This window comes from Acomys russatus, chromosome 30 (genome assembly GCF_903995435.1).
Source record: "Acomys russatus chromosome 30, mAcoRus1.1, whole genome shotgun sequence".
In the NCBI taxonomy this organism is placed as follows: domain Eukaryota; kingdom Metazoa; phylum Chordata; class Mammalia; order Rodentia; family Muridae; genus Acomys; species Acomys russatus.
This window is the reverse complement of record NC_067166.1, coordinates 34,096,594-34,115,924: the sequence shown is the minus strand read 5'-3', so window position 1 is coordinate 34,115,924 and position 19,331 is coordinate 34,096,594.

Genomic DNA, 19,331 nt, shown 5'->3' with positions numbered 1-19,331 from the left:
TATTCCGTTAAGTCTGAGTAACTGGCCCAGACTATGCTTTCTGGGCGATTCTGTAGCAATCTTGCTGGGTGATAATTGTTACGAATCTTAAGTCCCAAGGAATAGTGGGACAATTTTCAACAGTGGCAATAAAAATAAAGTAACTCCTGTGGAATTAGTGGGGAAAAAGATGAAAGATTTGTATTTTAAGATTTTAAAATCTAATTGGCTTCGCCATTGTGCCAAGAAGAAAAAAAAAAAAAAAAAAAAGCTACAAAAGTAACTGGATATCATGTGGGGAAAAAATAAATGAAATTATATTGTGAAAATGTGAATTGCAAAGACAAATGAAAATATAAACTCTTACAATTAGACCTCTTCTGTAGTTTAAATTATTGGCCCATGGGCCCAATTGCCTATAATTCTGTAATCACTTGGCCTTGGAAAGTCTGAGATCTTCAGGGACTCTCAGGACCTTTTAAATACACAGACCCAAAATAGCTAGAATATTGTTTAGAGGTAAATTGTTATTATCATTTTTTTCTTTTAATACTAGGGATCGGACCCAGCACCTGGTGCACACTAGGCAGGCACTCTCCCACTGAGCTATCAATGAGGGTTGGTACAGTGGGAGCTAGTGGAAGTCCCAGGGAAAATACTGAGCCTGGTGAGACTTGGAGGACACAGCGCGGGCTGCCAAGTCATTACTGGCCTGGGTGCTCAAGCAGCTCCCATCTGGCCTTGGATGTCTCAGGTTCCTGGTGCGCTCCAAGTTAGGATTTCAAGTTTAGATTAATTTCTCCCGTATTCACGTTAGTAAGCCAAGTGTTCCATTCGTTTGCAGGAAGTACGATCCGAGGAACTCTGCATCATGTGTTATTAACAGCTGGTTGAAATAAGCTGAAAAGTTATGATCTGTCTAGCCAGCTTCTTGGGTAGTTGTTAAGGGCCAAAGGTTTTATCTATTTTTTAATAAGCTCCCCTTGCTTCTGACCGTCTCTTAGGATCTCCACTTTTGTAAGGTGATGCAGGTGGAAACAAAAAGATGAAGCACATTCTTTAAAATGTATTTTCCTGTTTTATAATTTATACATTTCGTTTTTCTTTTCAAGAATATGTTAGTGGCAGAGTTTTACAAATATATTAGGATTATTAAATTAAAAACAAAATGCCAACTAGAACAAGAAAAATAAATATAGGCAGCTTTAGTTATTTGAGGCCAGGTAAAGGGATCTTTAGACCAAACACAATTAGGCCAGATCTCCAGAAGCAAACTAGGCCTTCACAGCACTTCTCTCTACTCCCTGCTGCTGCAGTGCCCCTGCCTTCCAGCCACCTCTGGCTGCCTACTTCCTTAGAAATTCCGAGTTAACTTTCATGAGGATTTCTGCTTATAGTGGCGGGGAAGTACATCAAGAGGAATGTATGCTAGTCCTGGTGTTTCATGCTGGTGACACCAGTATTGGGCCAGTGCTATCCTCCCTAAGTGGGTTGAGGTTATATAGTATTAGGCCTAGTATTTTATGATGCAGGGATTTTGGTGGATTAAGCTCCAAGAAATACCCAAACTATATCAGTAGGCCTCCCAGGGCTGCGTCTGTGACTAAGTCAGAGATTTAGGATTGAAGTATTGAAAGCCACCGGTGAATAATGCACAACAGAAGGACAGTGGTTTTTGTTTTTTGTTTTTTTTGTTTTTGTTTTGATTTTTTGAGACAGGGCCTCTCTGTGTAGCCTTGGCTGTCCTGAACTCGCTTTGTAGACCAGGGTGGCCTCGAACTCATAGCGATCTGCCTGCCCCTGCCTCCCGAGTGCTGGGATTAAAGACGTGCACCACCACGCCCGGGGCTACTGTCAAGAATTTACTGGTCTGAGTTCAAGTGATTTACAGTCTCTACACAGATATGGGCTGTTCGGGTCCTCCATGGCCTTCTGGGATACAAGAACCAGCCAGTTGTGCTTTGAGACTCTGTTGTTGCCCTGAGCTGACAGTGCTTATTGGTTTGCAAAGGGAAACAGAATGCAGTCTGTACTCCCTGAGGCTCTGAAGCGAACTTCGAGGTGGGCGTCCACTGATGAGGCTCGCCCTCAGGCACGCCCGATTCCGCTTCAAGGACTTCTGTTTTACTCATCCGTAGAGGTTGGCGCATGCACCTCTGATTCCTAGGACAGAGTATTGCCTAATGGAACCTCAGAGTGCACACATTCTTTCCGTGATTGTCTCGGGAGCTTTAATGAACAATGAAAGCTCTTTCCCATCTCGGGAATCATTCGTCTTATATGTCCATGAATATACACCAAGTACGATGAATCTTTGCTAGATTTGTGCAATCTAAGTCTAATTTTATTTTATTTTATTTTTATGTTTTTTTTTTGAGACAAGGTCTCTCTGTGTATCCTTGGCTGTCCCGGAATCACTTTGTAGACCAGGCTGGCCTCGAACTCACAGCAATCCACCTGCCTCTGCCTCCCATGTGCTGGGATTAAAGGCGTGCGCCACCACACCCGGCCTAAGTCTAATTTTAAAAGGCATCGAATACCACAGATTGCAGGTTGTACTATCAATTGGAACTTCATGTATTGGCCAGTTTGTGGGGTGTAGGGGATTTGATTTTTGCCATTATGAGTATTGTCAGGTACACACGTAGAGAAGGCAGGCGAGCCTTTATCCTGTCCACTGTCCTTTAATCGGCACCTTTTTTTTTTGAACCACAGAAAACTAGGACACATATAACTTCAATCTCCACCAGGGGGACCTATTGCTGCAACTTACAAAAAAAAATCCGAGGAAGAACTTGGCATTTTGCAAGACAGTTATATGCTATTCTAGTTTTTATTTTGTTTGTGTTTTATGTTGTTGGGGATCGAAATAAGACCCTTGTGTCTGCTAGGCAAATGCTCAAACACTGAGTTACACCCCAGCACTACAGATGTTATTTTTAAAAAATGTATACACCTGTTTGGAAAAAAAAACCCAACACCTTCTACGTTCCGCATAATGGCATTTCATGTTATTTTACCCTACAGAATATATAATTAGATATACAGATAACCTGAGGCTTTTTTATTTGTTAGTGTCAGTCTTTTTAATAGAGTAATTATGAGATCACAGCATAGTAAGTCTTTGAGGATAATTTATACTTCAGATATTACACAGTTACTTGTAGAAAGCAAGAAAATATGTTTCTCATAAAGCACTTCTTTCCAAGTTTTCCTAATTCACTGTATCTTATTTTTCCCTTTGCCTGGCATGTAAAGATGATTTTTGTGAAACATTTTAATACTATAACATTCATACTGACAAAATGGGAACGTTCTGTAAGCACAAAATGAGTGAATCCATCTTCACGCCTCACTTTTCACTATGAGGACATTTCTGTTGTGGTTTTTGGTTGCAGTTTGTCAGCACCTGGTGCTGCTGCTCTGCTACTGTGCACTTGTGTCTCCTAATAGTCCTTATTTTTTATGGCACAGATACTGTCCTGAGAAAGCTGTATAATTTTTATATTGCATATGTTTTTATCCAACTCATGACTACCTCAATCCTGACTTTATCAATTAGCAATACTTTCTGTGGAGGTTTCAGTGGTGAGCAGTTGGCAGGCACTGCTAAATGTTCCTCTCCCTACATTTCAGATAAGGAAATGGGGCGGAGATTGATCACATTATTTGGTTAATGTGACATTTTCTGCCTTGTAATTTTAAGACCAATGTTCTTTTCAAAGCACACAGCTGACTAATAAGATATTTCAGATAGAGACGAGCTGTCGATAAAAGCATGTTTCCTTAACCAAGCTAGGCCGGTGAACTTGTAATCAGAGTGTGAGTGTGCATGCTGTCACAGACGTGGTCTGCACGAGAAAAACCTTGCTCTGCCAACTGCTTTATCGTTATTTTCATTGTACGTACTAAATATGTGTATTTTAGATGTAGTGGAGATTTTTTTTTACATACTTTAATTCCTTTGAGCTAATGCTTACACTCATACACAACATAAATAATATACATTTTTTTCCTTCATTAGTGGCTTACTATAAGCACACAGTGCAACTGAAGCATAACAAAATGAACTATATCTTAAGACATATAAAAATGTCATAAGGAAATGTGAAATTAAAATGTATTAGAAACCAGTGTCCCCCTATTTATTATTGTGAGATACTCTCTGTTCAATACTAGAAAGAAGGCAAAAACTAAACAAAATGAACCAAAAAGAGAAACAAAAAACCCAACCCAGATACTATATCACTATTATGTATAAGAATTGGTGTAACCCTCACGCACAGTGCTTGGCGACGTGGGTCAACATACCACTTGATATGACATGTTCACTGAAACTTAGCCTATGTCTATATTGTATATGTCAAAATTACTTTTCCCCAAGATTGTTTATTAAAAGTGTGTTAGAAGCAAAGATTAGAAATAAATCGGCTGCCCTGTCATAGAAAATTGCCTAGGTGATACCGCATACATGAATTATAAAAATGTCTTGATGTTCTCGATGACACGGAATGCATGTCAAGCCATGGCAACTGAGAACTGCCAAGTGCAGCACAGTCTTCCAGAAAGCTGCCTTCCATACAAAGAGAGCAAGCAGGTATGCTAATTTCCTGAAGAAACCCACGAAGGATGGAGGAGTAATAAATATTGGCCCTGATTGGGATTAGGGACTGAAGAAGGCAACTGGGAGCTGCGAGAAACAACTATTTTCTTCAGAACGAGAGCATCCCGCTCACTTCAGTATGTGAAATGTGAGTATGAGAGGCAAGGGGGGGGGGGAATATGCGAGCCATCGTTTTACTAACCCTAAAGCAGAAGATTATATGTTTGCTCTCTAAAATAATATTGGATTTTCCTAAAAAGTACACACCCACAGGACAAAAGGAATGGAAGAGGAAGCAAAATTTGGAAGCTAGAAAGCGGCTGAATGGACGGTACTGACCTCAGCAGGCTTAGGAAGCCAAATTCTTTGCTGACAGTGGGAAAATCCGAGATGCTCTCAACTGCAAAAATATTGAAGAGGTTTAAGAATTGGCATTTCCAGGTATGTGTGGAAGTGGGTTTGAAGATAGAACTAAAAGAAGGATAATTGAAGAAAATCTTCATGTTTAAGTAAATATGCAGTTACATAGATAGACAACTTCTACAACCTGAGAAGCACACGCACACACACACACACACACACACACACACACACACACACACACACCATACTTGACGGCAAGGAAGGGCAGCTATTTGAAATTGAATTGGAAACAATGTGATAAATTGTATATTTGTTTTTTATATTTTATTTTTAAAAATTTATTTATTAATTTGTTCATATTACATCTCAATTGTTATCCCATCCCTTCTATCCTCCCATTCTTCCCTCCCTCCCACTTTCACCCTATTCCCTTCCCCTATGACTGTGACTGAGGGGACTTCCTCCCCCTGTATATGCTCATAGGGTATCAAGTCTCTTCTTGGTAACCTGCTAGCCTTTCTCTGAGTGCCACCGTCAAATATGGGGCACCAGAGTTCATGTGAAAGTCAGTCCTCACTCTCCACTCAACTGTGGAGAATGTCCTGTCCATTGGCTAGATCTGGGTAGAGGTTTGAAGTTTACTGCATGTATTGTCCTTGGCTGGTGCCATAGTTTGAGCAGAACCTCTGGGCCCAGATCTGCCCATCATAATGTTCTACTTGTAGGTTTCTAGGACCTTTTGGATCCTTCTATTTTCCCATCCTCCTATACTTCTCTCACCTAGAGCCCAAAAGGATGTCCTCACATCTATCCCACTTTCATGGTAGGTGAAGACTTTCATGGGACATGCCCCTTAGGCTAGTGTCTAGTTATAAGTGAATATATACCATTTGACTCTTTCTGCTTCTGGGTTAACTCACTCATTATGATAATTTCTAGTTCAATCAATGTCCACAAGTTTCGGGAATTCTTTGCTGAATAGTATTCCATAGTGTAAATGTACCACAGTTTCTTTATCCATTCTCCTACTGAGGGACACTTAGGCTGTTTCCATGTTCTGGCTATTATAATAAGGCTGCTATGAACATGGTTGAGCAAGTGTTCTTGTTGTGTGCTGGAGCATCTTCTGGATATATTCCAAGGAGTGGAATAGCTGGGTCTTGAGGAAGCCTTATTCCCAGTTTTCTGAGATAGAGCCAGATGGATTTCCAAAGTGGCTGCTGTATTAGTTTGCATTCCCACCAACAATGAAGGAGTGTTCCTCTTTCTCTATATCTTTGCCAGCATGTGGTGTCACTTGAGTTTTTGATCTTAGCCATTCTGATGGGTATAAGATGGAATCTCAGAGTCGTTTTGATTTGCATTTCTCTGATGACTAAAGACGTTGAGCATTTCTTTAAGTGTTTCTCAGCCATTCAATATTCCTTTGTTGAGAATTCTCTGTTTAGTTCTGAGCCCCATTTCTCAGTTAGGTTATTTGGTTTGGTGGTGTTTAATTTCTTGAGTTCTTTATATATTTTGGATATTAGACCTTTGTCAGATATAGGGTTGGTGAAGATATTTTCCTAGTTTGTAGGTGGTTGCTTTGTTCTGTTGACAGTGTCTCCTGCCTTACAGAAGCTTCTCATCCTCATGAGGTCCCATTTATTAATTGTTGACCTTAAGGCCTGGACTGTTTGTGTTCTGTTCAGGAAGTTATCTCCTGTGCCAATGTGTTCCAGGCTCTTCACTTTTTCTTCCAACTGATTTAGTGTCTCTGGTTTTATGTTGAGGTCATTCATCCACTTGGACTTGAGTTTTGTCCATGGTGACAAATATGGGTCCAATTGCATTTTTCTACATGTAGACCAGCACCATTTGTTGAATAAGCTATCATTTTTCCATTGAATAGATTTAGCTTCTTTGTAAAAAATCAAGTGATCATATGTGTGTAGATTCATTTCTGGGCCTTTGATTCAATTCCATTGATCAACCATCCTATTGCTGTGCCAATACAATGCTCTTTTAATTACTCTTGCTCTATAGTACAGCTTGAGATCAGGCATGGAGATTCCTCTGGAGAATCTTTTATTGTATAGGATTGTTTTAGCTGTTCTGGGTGTTTTGGTTTTCCATATGAAGTTGAGAATTGATCTTTCAATGTCTTTAAAATATTCTGTAGGTATTTTGATATGGATTGCATTGAAACTGTAGATTGCTTTTGCTAATATGGCCATTTTTACTATGTTAATTCTCCCGATCCATGAGCAATGGAGATCCCTCCATCTTCTGATGTCATCTTCAATCTCTTTCTTCAGAGATTTAAAGCTTTTTTCAAACAAGTCCTTCACTTGCTTGGTTAGAGTTATTCCTAAATATTTTATATTGCTTGTGGCTATTGTGAAGGGTGTAGTTTTCTGAATTTCTTCCTCTGCATGATTGTCATTTGTATAAAGGAAGGCTACTGACTTTTTTGAGTTAATTTTGTATCCAGCCAGTTTGCTGAAGGTGTTTATCTGCTGTAGGAGTTCTCTGGTGGAATTTTTGGTGTCACTTATATACTATCATATCATCTGCAAATAGGGATAATTTGACTTCCTCCTTTCCCATTTGGATCCCTTTGATCTCCTTGTGTTGTCTTATTGCTCTGTCTAGAACTTCAAGAACTATATTGAAAAGATATGGAGAAAGTGGGCAGCCCTGTCTGGTCCCCAATTTTAGAGGAATTTCCTTTAGTATCTCTACATTTAATTTGATTTTGGCTATTGGCTTGCTGTATATAGCCTCTATTATGTTTAGGTGTGTGCCTTGAATTCCCAATCTCTCCAGAACTTTAAACATGAATGAGTGTGGATTTTGTCAAATGCTTTTTCTGCATCTAAGGAGATGATCATGTGGTTTTTTTCTTTTAGTTTGTTTATATGGTGGATTACATTGATGGATTTCCGTATATTCAACCATCCCTGCATGCCTGGAATGAAGCCTACCTGGTCATGGTGAATGATATCTCTAATATGTTCTTGTTTTGTGAGTAGTTTGTTTATTGAGTAGTTTTGTGTCAATGTTTATAAGAGAAATTGGTCTGAAATTCTCCTTTTTTGTTGGGTCTTTGCGGGGTTTAGGTATCAATGTAACTGTGGCCTCATAGAATGAGTTTGGTAATGTTCCATCTGTTTGTGTCTTTTGGAGTAGCTTGAAGAGTATTGGTATTAGCTCTTCTTTGGAGGTCTGGTAGAATTCTGCGCTGAAACCATCCTGCCCTGGGATTTTTTTTTTTTTGGGGGGGGGGGCTTGGGAGACTATCAATGATTGCTTCTATTTCTATAGGAGAAATAGGATTATTTAATTTGTTTATCTGATTTTGATTCAATTTTGGCAAGTGGAATCGATCAAGAAAATTGTCCATTTTCCTTAGATTTTCAAATTTTGTGGCATATATGCCTTTAAAGTAGGATCTTATGATTCTTTGTATTTCTTCAGTGTCTGTTGTTATGTCTCCCTTTTTGTTTCTGATTTTGATGATTTGGATACTGTCCCTCTGCCTTTTAGTTAGTTTGGCTAATGGTTTGTCTATCTTGTTGATTTTCTCACAGAACCAGCTTCTGGTTTTGTTGATTCCTTGAATTGTTCTCTTTGTTTCTAATTTATTAATTTCAGCTCTGAGTTTTATTGATAAATTGTATATTTGTGTGCCAAGTGTTCACACCCTGCCTCAGATGTCTACCTGCCTCAGTTGACTACCAGAGTGATGGTAACCCAGTCAGGCCAAAGATGCTTCCTTATGGAATCTGGCCTGTCAAGAGAAAAGTTAATTGAGAACCAGTGAAATGAAGGGCCAAAGCACTCTATAGTAGAGATCATAGTAGTTAACAGCCAACACCGAGCTTGTAGTGAGTGTTTCCAAACCCGCTTTAGGATGGCTCACTTAAATATGAAATACCAAAGATCACCAAGTAACTGACAGGAAGTCCTGATGCAGAAGACTGACCACAGAGGATATGTTGCATTGTGAAGACTGTTCTTCCCAAGATGGGGTATTTCCTCTAGCTGTTGGGCGAGGCTGGCACCTGCAGGCTAACAGATGAATGGTGCTACTTGATAAAAATGGCATCATTTACCAGGAGCTTCCTGCATGAGGTGCTAGGCGGAGACGTGAACACATAGCTGGCTTAGTTATCTTAATTAGGAACCATTCTGAATGTCCAGTCCTGTTCTAGAACATCTCAACCTCCAGCAGAGGCAGCTGCATCACTGTTTAAGTTCTATTTGTCTTTTGCATATTCCCCCATTTTTTTAAAAGTATTTTTAGAATTAAAAAAAAAAAAAGATTTATTTATTATGTATACAGTGTTCTGCCTGCATGTATACCTGCATGCCAGGAGAGGGCAGCAGATCTCACAGATGGTTGTAAGCCACCGTGTGGTTGCTGGGAATTGAATTCATGACCTCTGGAAGAGAAGCCAGTGCTCTTCACATCTGAGCCATCTCTCCAGCTCCCATAAAAGTATTCTTTAGAAATGAATGAGAAATTTGTGGAGAGGTGAAATGGAGAATGATGGGTCAGGAAGGTGGGAGTTGGGAATGGTCAGCACACAGTGTCTATGCATCAAATTATCTTAGAACAGATTTAATAAAATGTTACAATTATAAGAAGGTATTTGTCCCAAGGACACTCCTCAATTAATCATCTGCCTGAAAATTTGGACACAGGAAACTACAATAGCATTCAAACCTAAGAAAGAGAAAGTGTAGGATGAAGAGATTAATAACCCTAGATAAGAGGCTATATTACACCCATAATACAAAGGCAAAGAACTACAAGAAATCAGCATTAAAAAAAAATTATGACTTCCAGGATAAAGAAATGATTGTAGGAATGAAAGACCTCAATAGATCAATTAGGAGATGATAAAGTTGATCTCCGGGGATCTCAGGATGTAAAGGGGTTAGGGTGGAAAAGAGAAACATTTAGGAAGCAAGTTTTTGGCATCTGTATAAAGGAGATTCAGATTGAACAGAGAAATGTGTGCCATGGCGTGAGAACAGGAAGCAGTTTTTACCAGACTAACTCAACATGTCCAGAGCTTGAGGATGTGAGTTTCCAAGTGCTTGACCCAATGAGTTACATAACTCAAAACAAACTTTTGGAATAGTAGTATTTGTCACAAGAATTTAGGCGACTAGGAGTAGTCACAGGGAGAGTGGTTTCAGGCAAACCTCAGACTGAAGGACCTGGATCTGAATCACCTTTGCCTCTGACACACATACCACAAAGTTACAGTGTCTGTGAAATAAATACTTTTTTTTGAACTGGGTCTTCTTATGTTTCCCTGGCTGGTCTTGAACTCGCCATCCACCGGCTTCAGCCTCCTCAGTGTACAGCACTACACTTGATCTGAAAGACTAACTCAGAGCCATGCCAAACAGAAACTCCCATGATGGTTAAACAAGATACAAGATGGTGGCCATTTTAGGCTTAGAGAGTAACTCGTTCAAACTGGGGAAGGCCTGATGGCTCTGGCAGAAATTACCTCAATAAATGAAATTACTAGACTAAATGATGTGAGCAAAGGGTGAGAGGGAATTAACACATTCCCAATTGTGTCTTGGCCTTTTGGCAAGGAAATTTCATAATTTTCAGAGAGTTTACAGTTAAATCAATGACAGTTATGAAAAAAACTAAGCAAGAATAAAAAGACTAACTATAGGGAATGAGAACTCATGTGAGAAATAATGTCCTTTGTTGTTTGATTTGTAATAAACACAAACATAAACACTTAATATTGATTTAAATGAATTTTATGGAATATGGAAAGATACACTGTGTGTGTGTGTGTGTGTGTATGTGTGCACGCATGCGCGTGTGTGCCTGTGTGCGCACACGTCTAGAGTTGAAAGGGCGACTGGCCATCATTCATAGTAAATTCTTACTATGAATGAATAGAACATGATTCTTTTTTCTATGTTAGTTCTTTGATTGCTGAGATCTCAATGTTATCTCCTAATTCATCTAAGGTGTTTCATTTGTGCCACCATGTTTTCCCCTTAGGACACAGAGCATAGAGAAGGGCCCCATCTTTATGTCCTTGATGTAATCTAAGTCAGCCCACATTATGTGCTGCACACTCATGTATTTCGTAGCATTATCCACAATAGCCAAGATATCCTAGGTGCTTATTAATAGTTAATAGATAAGAAAACATATAATTAATAACATACATGAGACCTACTCAACCGTACATGACACAATCGCATCATTTTCAGGAAAATGATTGGAATTGGTGTTTATTGTGTTCAATGAGATAAGCCAGACCCAGGAGGACAAGCATCTCAGTTCTTCTGCCATGTGTGCACTCTGGAGTAAAGGCAGACAGGAAAGTAGAGAAGTGTTGGGGAAGAGAAAGGGATGGGATAGGGAAGGCAGAGGAGAGAATTTTATACAAGTTGTAAACATATATAAAAGTGTCACAGGCCAGATGTGGTGGTGCATGCCTTTAAATGCAGCAGTCATGATGCCAGGGGAAGGCAGATCACTCAGGCCAGCCTGTTCTGCATAGTGCGCCAGAGGCACACAGTGGGACCTTGTTTTTTCAACTGTCAATGAAATACAATACTTTGTACATGAGTACATGTACTCAGACATAAGGACAAGTTGTAGAGTCTTTGGTTGACAAAGTTCCAAAGACCTCTGTCTGATCACCACTGTCCTTAAATATTTTGTATGGTCCAGGTGTAAATTTGCCTAAAAACTACATTGAAATCTGCTTTTTGGCCTAAAACTGCCTTTCTATTTCTCACTTTGACTATAAGCCCTAATGAAATTGACACCGGAAAACTTTTTCCCACAGAGAATGTTGAAAGAAGGCATCTGGTCAAAGGCTTGAGACAGTGCAAGAGTTTTGGGTCTGACTATTGTAATCAGCCAGGAAGAAATTGCTTGAAAAGAAGGTTATGACTTTGACATAGCAGTACCTGGTTAGATATTGTTAGCTGTAGAAAAGTAAAACTTGATTCTTTAAAATATGCTTTGAAAGTAATAGAAGGTCATCTTGGAATGTCATACTTTACAGATATTTTACAAGAGAGTGCTCCTTGGCAGTTAGCTTAGGGTTGGATAGCACACCTGTTGGTTTGGGACTGGAAGTAAGTCAAGTTTTTTTCTGTGTTACCAACATTTAGTTTCAAGCTATGTAGCTATGACGATCATGTTAATGCAATGGCTTTAGCTACTGGCCATGGTGAGACACACCTTTAATCTCCAGCACTTGGGAGGCAGAGGCAGATGGATCGCTGTGAGTTCGAGGCCAGCCTGGCCTACAAAGTGAGTCTAGGACAGTGAAGGCTACACAGAGAAACCCTGTCTCGAAAAACCAGAACAACAACAACAACAACAACAACAACAACAAATAACCAAAAAATGGCTTTAGCCTGGGGAAATTTATGATTTAGCTTTCCTGATTATTGTTTAAGAAATAATAATCAAGTCATGCTGACCATTGCTTGGCTATTGATTGATTTTTGCTATATGCTTGATTGTAGGTTAAACAGAGCTATTTGTATCTCTCGTTAGATTATTTTCTTGCTCCGTTGATTTTTAAATGCTCTATTGATTGTAAAAGGTGAGAAAATCATGGCGTAATCTGTAATGAAAAAAATTGAACTCCACTGTAAGTAAAGTACTGGAGTTGGCCCAAGGAAGACAGCAGAAGAAAAATAAAGTTCTCCTGGGTTAGAAGGCCTTGCAGTTTTGTGCCACAATTTATGCCTGGGCCTCAATATTTCTTTTTCTCCCCTGTTCCTCAACGTCTCCTCAACAATTCATTCCTTTAACTAATTGTTCACCAACAGCTGGCCTCTCTGGCTGGCTGTTCCCTGCCTGCTGAATTCTCCCTGCCTCGGAACCACCGAGACTTTCTCTTCACTGATGCTGAAGCTGGTCTACGGGAGGCATGCACTAATTAAGACAAAGGCATGCTTTACCTGAAGCTACAGCACCCTCCCCCAACATGCCTTCTCTTATGGTCATAATGGTATTATAGGCCATTCTTTTTTTTTTTTATTTTTTTATTTATTATTATTATTTTTTTTTATAGGCCATTCTTACAGCCACTGAGCAGGATGACATAATTGTGCTGTCTGTCTAATCCAAATTCTATTTCACTCTTTGAAATCAGATAGGGCACAAATCCCTCTGAACAACCTTTCTTATCCACACAGGACAGAATCATGACTACGTCAGAGAGGAATCCAGGAGAAGGCCACGGGTATGCTAAAGGGAAGAAGACATACATCATAGAGACAGTTCTGGCCATGCAGTAGAGAAAGTAAACAAATCCTTTCACTGTGAGAAAAGAGAGAGAGAGAGAAAGAGAGAGAAAGAGGGAGAGAGAGAGAGAGAGAGAGAGAGAGAGAGAGAGAGAGAGAGAGAGAGAGAGAGAAGGGAAGGCTCAGAACTGCATCCCCACTTCTCTGGTTTAAAGCCTGAGAGGAGTATCACGGACCAGCCTGAGAATTCCTGGAAGGGATCGCTCAGCTTCACACTGATGCTCAGGGCACAGCATGGGAACTAGACCAAGGCCAAAGACATCTGCTTGTCCTGGAAAAGAGAGAATGGCTGGGGGACCTAGTCAGTGGGGTAGGTCTAAGGTATCTGAAGTTTCTGGGAGGATGGAGCCAGGCAGGCAGGTCTCCCTGAGTTCCTATGGAACAACGGAGGGGGCAGAGACATGGAGGGGGCAGAGCCACGGAGGGGGCAGAGACATGGAGGGGGCAGAGACACGGAGGGGGCAGAGACACGGAGGGGCAGAGACACGGAGGGGCAGAGACACGGAGGGGGCAGAGACACGGAGGGGGCAGAGACACGGAGGGGCAGAGACACGGAGGGGGCAGAGACACGGAGGGGGCAGAGACTGCGAGAATTGGCAGAACGTGTGAACCACGTGGGCTCTTTTTTCTTGCACTGCCTGAAAACATGAAAATTCCTCTGTTCTGTTCTCTCAAAACAGGAAAATTAAAAACAGGGGCTTTGAAGTTAGCCTTGACTGAGCATATATTTTTTTAAACACAAATAAGCTGAGTTAGACATAACCACCGTGTTTGTGTGCTGGTGGGACGTGGCTGTGGAAGCAGAGGTCACTAACATACCAAATATTAATTTTTTTTCACCTCAAAGTATTTGACTCATCCACAGTCCATGCATTTCACTTTTAAAAACATTGGGGAAATAACTGAACAAGTGGAAAAAGAATGAAATGTGAAGATGGAGGGCTGTGGGGCCTTCAAGAGAAATTAGATATACATGCTTTCAGAAAGCATCACTTAGGATTATGTAAAAATAAAGCTATTTAGCTAGTCAGTTTACACCTAACAAGGTAAATGGTCGATGAGTGTTTTTTTGGTATACAAAAAGGCAAGTATGAGCTTCTTTAGTTGGGGTTTTATGATGCATGCATTGCAATGCATTTTTAGTATGTAAAGTTTATTATATAACCTTGACTCACACAGAAACAAGCTACCAGGTCACTGTTGTTTCTTTTCTTTTTCTTTCTTTTTTGCATTATATGTTTTTTCTATATATATGTTTAACTGGGTGGAAAACAACAGTAAATTTCTATCATTTAAAACAATTATAATTTACTTAGGGATCAGACATTTTCTAATTACATTACAATCAAGAATATTTGTGGCAAAAAAAGAATATTTGTGACCACATGTAATACCCAGTTTAAACTCAATGCATGGATAAATATATTAAGAAAATTTGCTGGTCAAAATGTTGTAATAGCTACTAAAGATACATGAAAAAAATTTAAAATACAGATAGGGGAAAACCAGACATACCACGTATTTCTGAGGCACATGTATCATTTGAACGGACGCCAGAGCTCTGTAGCTAAAGATTATAGTGGGATTTAGAGACACACTCCACTCCAAATGCAGGAGTTTCCCCCTTCATTAACATTAATAGAATTTACATGCCCTGCTTAGAGGTGAGAACTGAAATTTGTTGAAAGGCAAAGGGGGATGGCTGTTAACTTTGCCTATAATTCCAGGAGCGTGGGCTATATTACTAAAAGCTCTGTGAAGGACCCTAATTTAGGAACTGGGACTTAGCAGCTTCATATCACACTACTGCATACACAACAGTGTTTGGGCTGTTAGAGAAAAGGGAGCCAGAAAAGCCAAAGGATCTGTGAAAGGCTGTTTGGGGATTGCACATAGGAATGGGAAAGAATGTGCATTTTGGGCAAGGTAATTTGAAGAACATGAGAAACTGTTAGTCTGAGAGAACATGTGACTCGTGCCTGCACATAGTAGGGCACACATGCATAGTAGGGCACACATGCATAGTAGGGCACACATGCACGTGCTCACACATGCATAGTAGGGCACACATGCATAGTAGGGCACACACGCATAGTAGGGCACACACGCATAGTAGGGCACACACGCATAGTAGGGCACACATGCACGTGCTCACACATGCATAGTAGGGCACACACGCATAGTAGGGCACACATGCATAGTAGGGCACACATGCACGTGCTCACACATGTTGTTTACATCACTTACAGTGTTCACAAGCATCTGTGTCCCAGCCAGGCTTTGAGAAACCGCAGTTATGCTGCCTGCTGGCTGCATTTCTTCTCTTTGCTTCAAGAGCGTCAAAGACATCAGTGAGCCCAAATGCCCCAGAGTAAAGCTTCTGAGGAGTTGGGATGAAAATCAAGTTTGTGTCTTCCCACCCAGTGCTTCCAGGAAGGAGTTCCTGCTCAGCTTCTCCATTCCTGTAGTATGGACCAGCATGGAGTCAGCTAAGTATCGAGTGATCCCAACATGGCGCTACGTGATAGATGCAACTTCTGATAGAAGCATTGTATTTGAAAACACTCTTGTTTTGAAAACTGCTCAGGCCACGAGCCCATTTATTCAGTTAGCACATTCCCAGCAAGCTCATACTGTGTGCAATCACATTTTTGACTGTCTTGATGCAGAGAGCAATAAGATAAAGTTGCGGACCTAGTATGTTTTACAAGTGAGCGACTTGTATTAAAGAATACAGAGGATGGAGACTGCAGAGATGGCTCGGTGGTTAGAAGTACATGCTACTCTTGCAGAAGACCTGGGTTTGGTTCCCATTGCCAAGTTGGGTGGCTTACACTGCCTGTATCTCCAGCTCCGGGGAAATTTAACACCCTTGTCTGGCCTCTGCAGGCACAGACTCAGAGATGCACACACCCCACCCCAAAGTCCATAATTAAAAAAAAAAAAACTTAAAAATGAAAAGGAATGCTAAAAAATATTAGTAATTTTTAGGTGGTTACTAGATCTTTTAAAACTAAACTACTATTATAATTCCTTAAACATTTCCACTAAGTTGACAAATGCATGTTTTCATTGCGTCATTTTTTTTTATAATAAGACTTCCATGTGTATGGTGTATATATACATACCACGTGTATGCCTGGTGCCTACCGAAGGTGAGACAGTGGGCATTGGTTCCCCAGGAATTGGAATTATGGTTTGTTGTGAGCTGCCATGTGGATGTTGGGAACCAAACCCAAGTCTTCTGAAAGAGCAATAGATGTTCTTAACTGCTGAACCATCACTCCAGACTCAGCACAATTATTATAATGCTATACTATAATTTCCCTAAATGGGCATCAGTAGAAAATATTATATGCTAAATACATTTGAGTGTGTGCACATGTGTGTAGTGGTGGAGACTTACCCCCAGCCTTGCACATGTGAGACAAATGCGTTGTTGCTGAGCTGTGTCTCTAGCCCATTGAATCTTCTAAAAATAAACACCTCCAGGTAGAAAACTCTGGAATACTTTTAGTTGTCTTGAAACGTTCAGTATCCTGAAATTCCTGAGCACACACACTTTTTGACTGAGACATATGAAACTGAGAATATGGTGGGAACAGACACTTGTGAAAGCAAGCCTGTCTCTTCCTTTTTGCATCACCTCCTGGCTTCTGGAAGACGTCAGTTCTTGTGCCTGAACACCTTAGTGGATTGTTTCATGTTCTGACTTGAATTAATGGAGATGTGCATTATATGGTATTATAGACTTGAGCCATATTTGAGCTTCAACTTGGAATAGAAGTGTTTTTATTTCTTATCAAGAAATATGTTGCAACTTAAAAATTTTTTATTACGTTTTTTCATGTACTATATTTTGACCATGTTCTGTCCCTTTTCTCAACTCTTTCCAGATCCTACCAACACCCTATCCATTCAACTTCATGTTCTTTCTCTCTCAAAAATAAGTTCCGCTGTTTCCTGTAGTTGTTTGCTTGCTTTGAGACAGGGTTCTCAGGACTGGGCGGTCCTGGCTGACCTGGAACTCACCGACTAAGTGACTGACCTTGTACTTTCAGTGATTCTTCTGTCTCTTCTTCCCAAGTGCTGGGTCTACAGATGCGCACCACCACTCCTAGCTCTATGCTGCTGTATTTTACACGTAATTTATTATCATATACTCCAATGCAAAAATTAAAGCTAAAACAATTATTAATAATTATAAAAACACACATTTTTATTCACAAACCCTCACTGAACAAAATATTCTTTCAAGTAGGTTTAATAATAATTTTAAAAACACCTAACTGGTTATTAAATAATAATGAGTCAGAAAGTTATTGATCTTTAAAATCTCCAACATCAAACAGATTATCCTTTCTGTAGCTACCTTTATTAGGGCAGGAAGTGTCTTTAAATTTTAAGGATGGCTTTTCCTGTGGACCAGGCCAGTCCCATGTACTTCCCATGTGGTGAGTATTGTTTCAGCAAAGCCTGCAAATGAAGCTGCCAGTGTCTTGTAAAGAGTAACTAGTGGGCTCTTTTGTAGTTTAGCAAAGACTTTTGGATCCCTTTCCCCTAGCTGGGCTGCCTTGTCTGGCCTAAGTAGGAGAGGACGTGCTTAGCCCTGCTATGACTTGATGTGCCAGGTACCCATGGTGGGACCTCCCCTTCTCTGAGAAGAAGGGGAGAGGGAATAGGTGAAGGGAAGTGTGAGGGCGGGACTGGGATGAGAGGAGGGAGGGGGCTGGGTTCAGGCTTTAAAGTGATTTAATAAATGAATAAACAAATAAGTAGGAAAATCCAATATAAAGTTTAAAAAAGCCATATATAGATGAAATCATTGCTTTAGAACTAGGTATATGAAGACTCTTCCAAATCTTGACCAAAGGGAATGGAGACTGCTTAGTGTATTTATTTATTTATTTATTTAATAAACAAACTAGCAGTTTCTAAGTATGATTCAATGGATCTCAGTTTACCCACTAAATTATAACTTCCTTATATTTCAAGTAAGTTGTCACAAACTGAAGATACATTGCCTTATTTATTGGTAAGACATCCACTATGAAGACATGTCATATTCCTAATACTCTTAAGAAGAAGATAATTATGAGGGCTGGCAAGATGGCTCAGTGGGTAAAAAGGCGCTTGCCACCAAGCTTGAGGATCTGAGTTTCATCCCTAGGCCTGCCTCATAGCAAAAGGAAGGAACTGACTCCTGCAAGGTATCCTCCACCTCAGCCTGCATACCATGTTTCTCTCTCTCTCTCTCTCTCTCTCTCTCTCTCTCTCTCACAGACACACACACACACACAAACACAGACACACACACACACACAGAGCACTGATTGTATATGCTTTCCTAGTGAGTTCATTTTACTGCTTTCTCTGGTTCCACGTCTTTCCTTTTTCATCCCAAAGTTCTAGAATTTTTATGGCTTGTTTTGATTGTCTTATGATTACAGTTTTATCACAGGAAAAAGATACTAATCCGAGTCGGCTAAGAGTAGATGCACACAAGGGTGCTATGTCTCAGTAGGGAGACCTCCATGTGGGAGGTTCCTAGCGTCTTCATCCTATGGAGTTAGGATATAGCCACTGACCTGACACACTGGTAGTACAGTGACTTAAGCAGACAAATGCTACCAGGGATAATCACCTAAGCTTTTGTGTTCATGGCATTTATTAGGGTGTTATTGTGTAAGCAAGAGCGATTGAGTCACTGGCCACTGGCTGGATTCAGTCTCCATGTCTGTTCCCATCAGGCTGATCTCACATGTCTCAACACCCCCTGACTCCATAGTCACATGAGGAGTAGCCAGGCCCCAATCCTGTGTCATTAATCATCTCGTTAGTATAAGCCAGAAGGGCTCACAGGCAATAGCAAGGCTCCCCCGACACTTAAGAGGTTTTCAGGACCACCCTCTAAGAAGTGAAGACAAAGCCGGACAATTCCCATAATTGCAGCTGGGCTCTTGACCAACAGTGGAAAGCAGCTGCACTGATTCTACTCCCTGACCACCGCTCACCATCCTTCTGTATCTCTCGTCTTTCAGCCTCATGGAGACTCCCCACCATGTCAAGTCCTCACCACTTT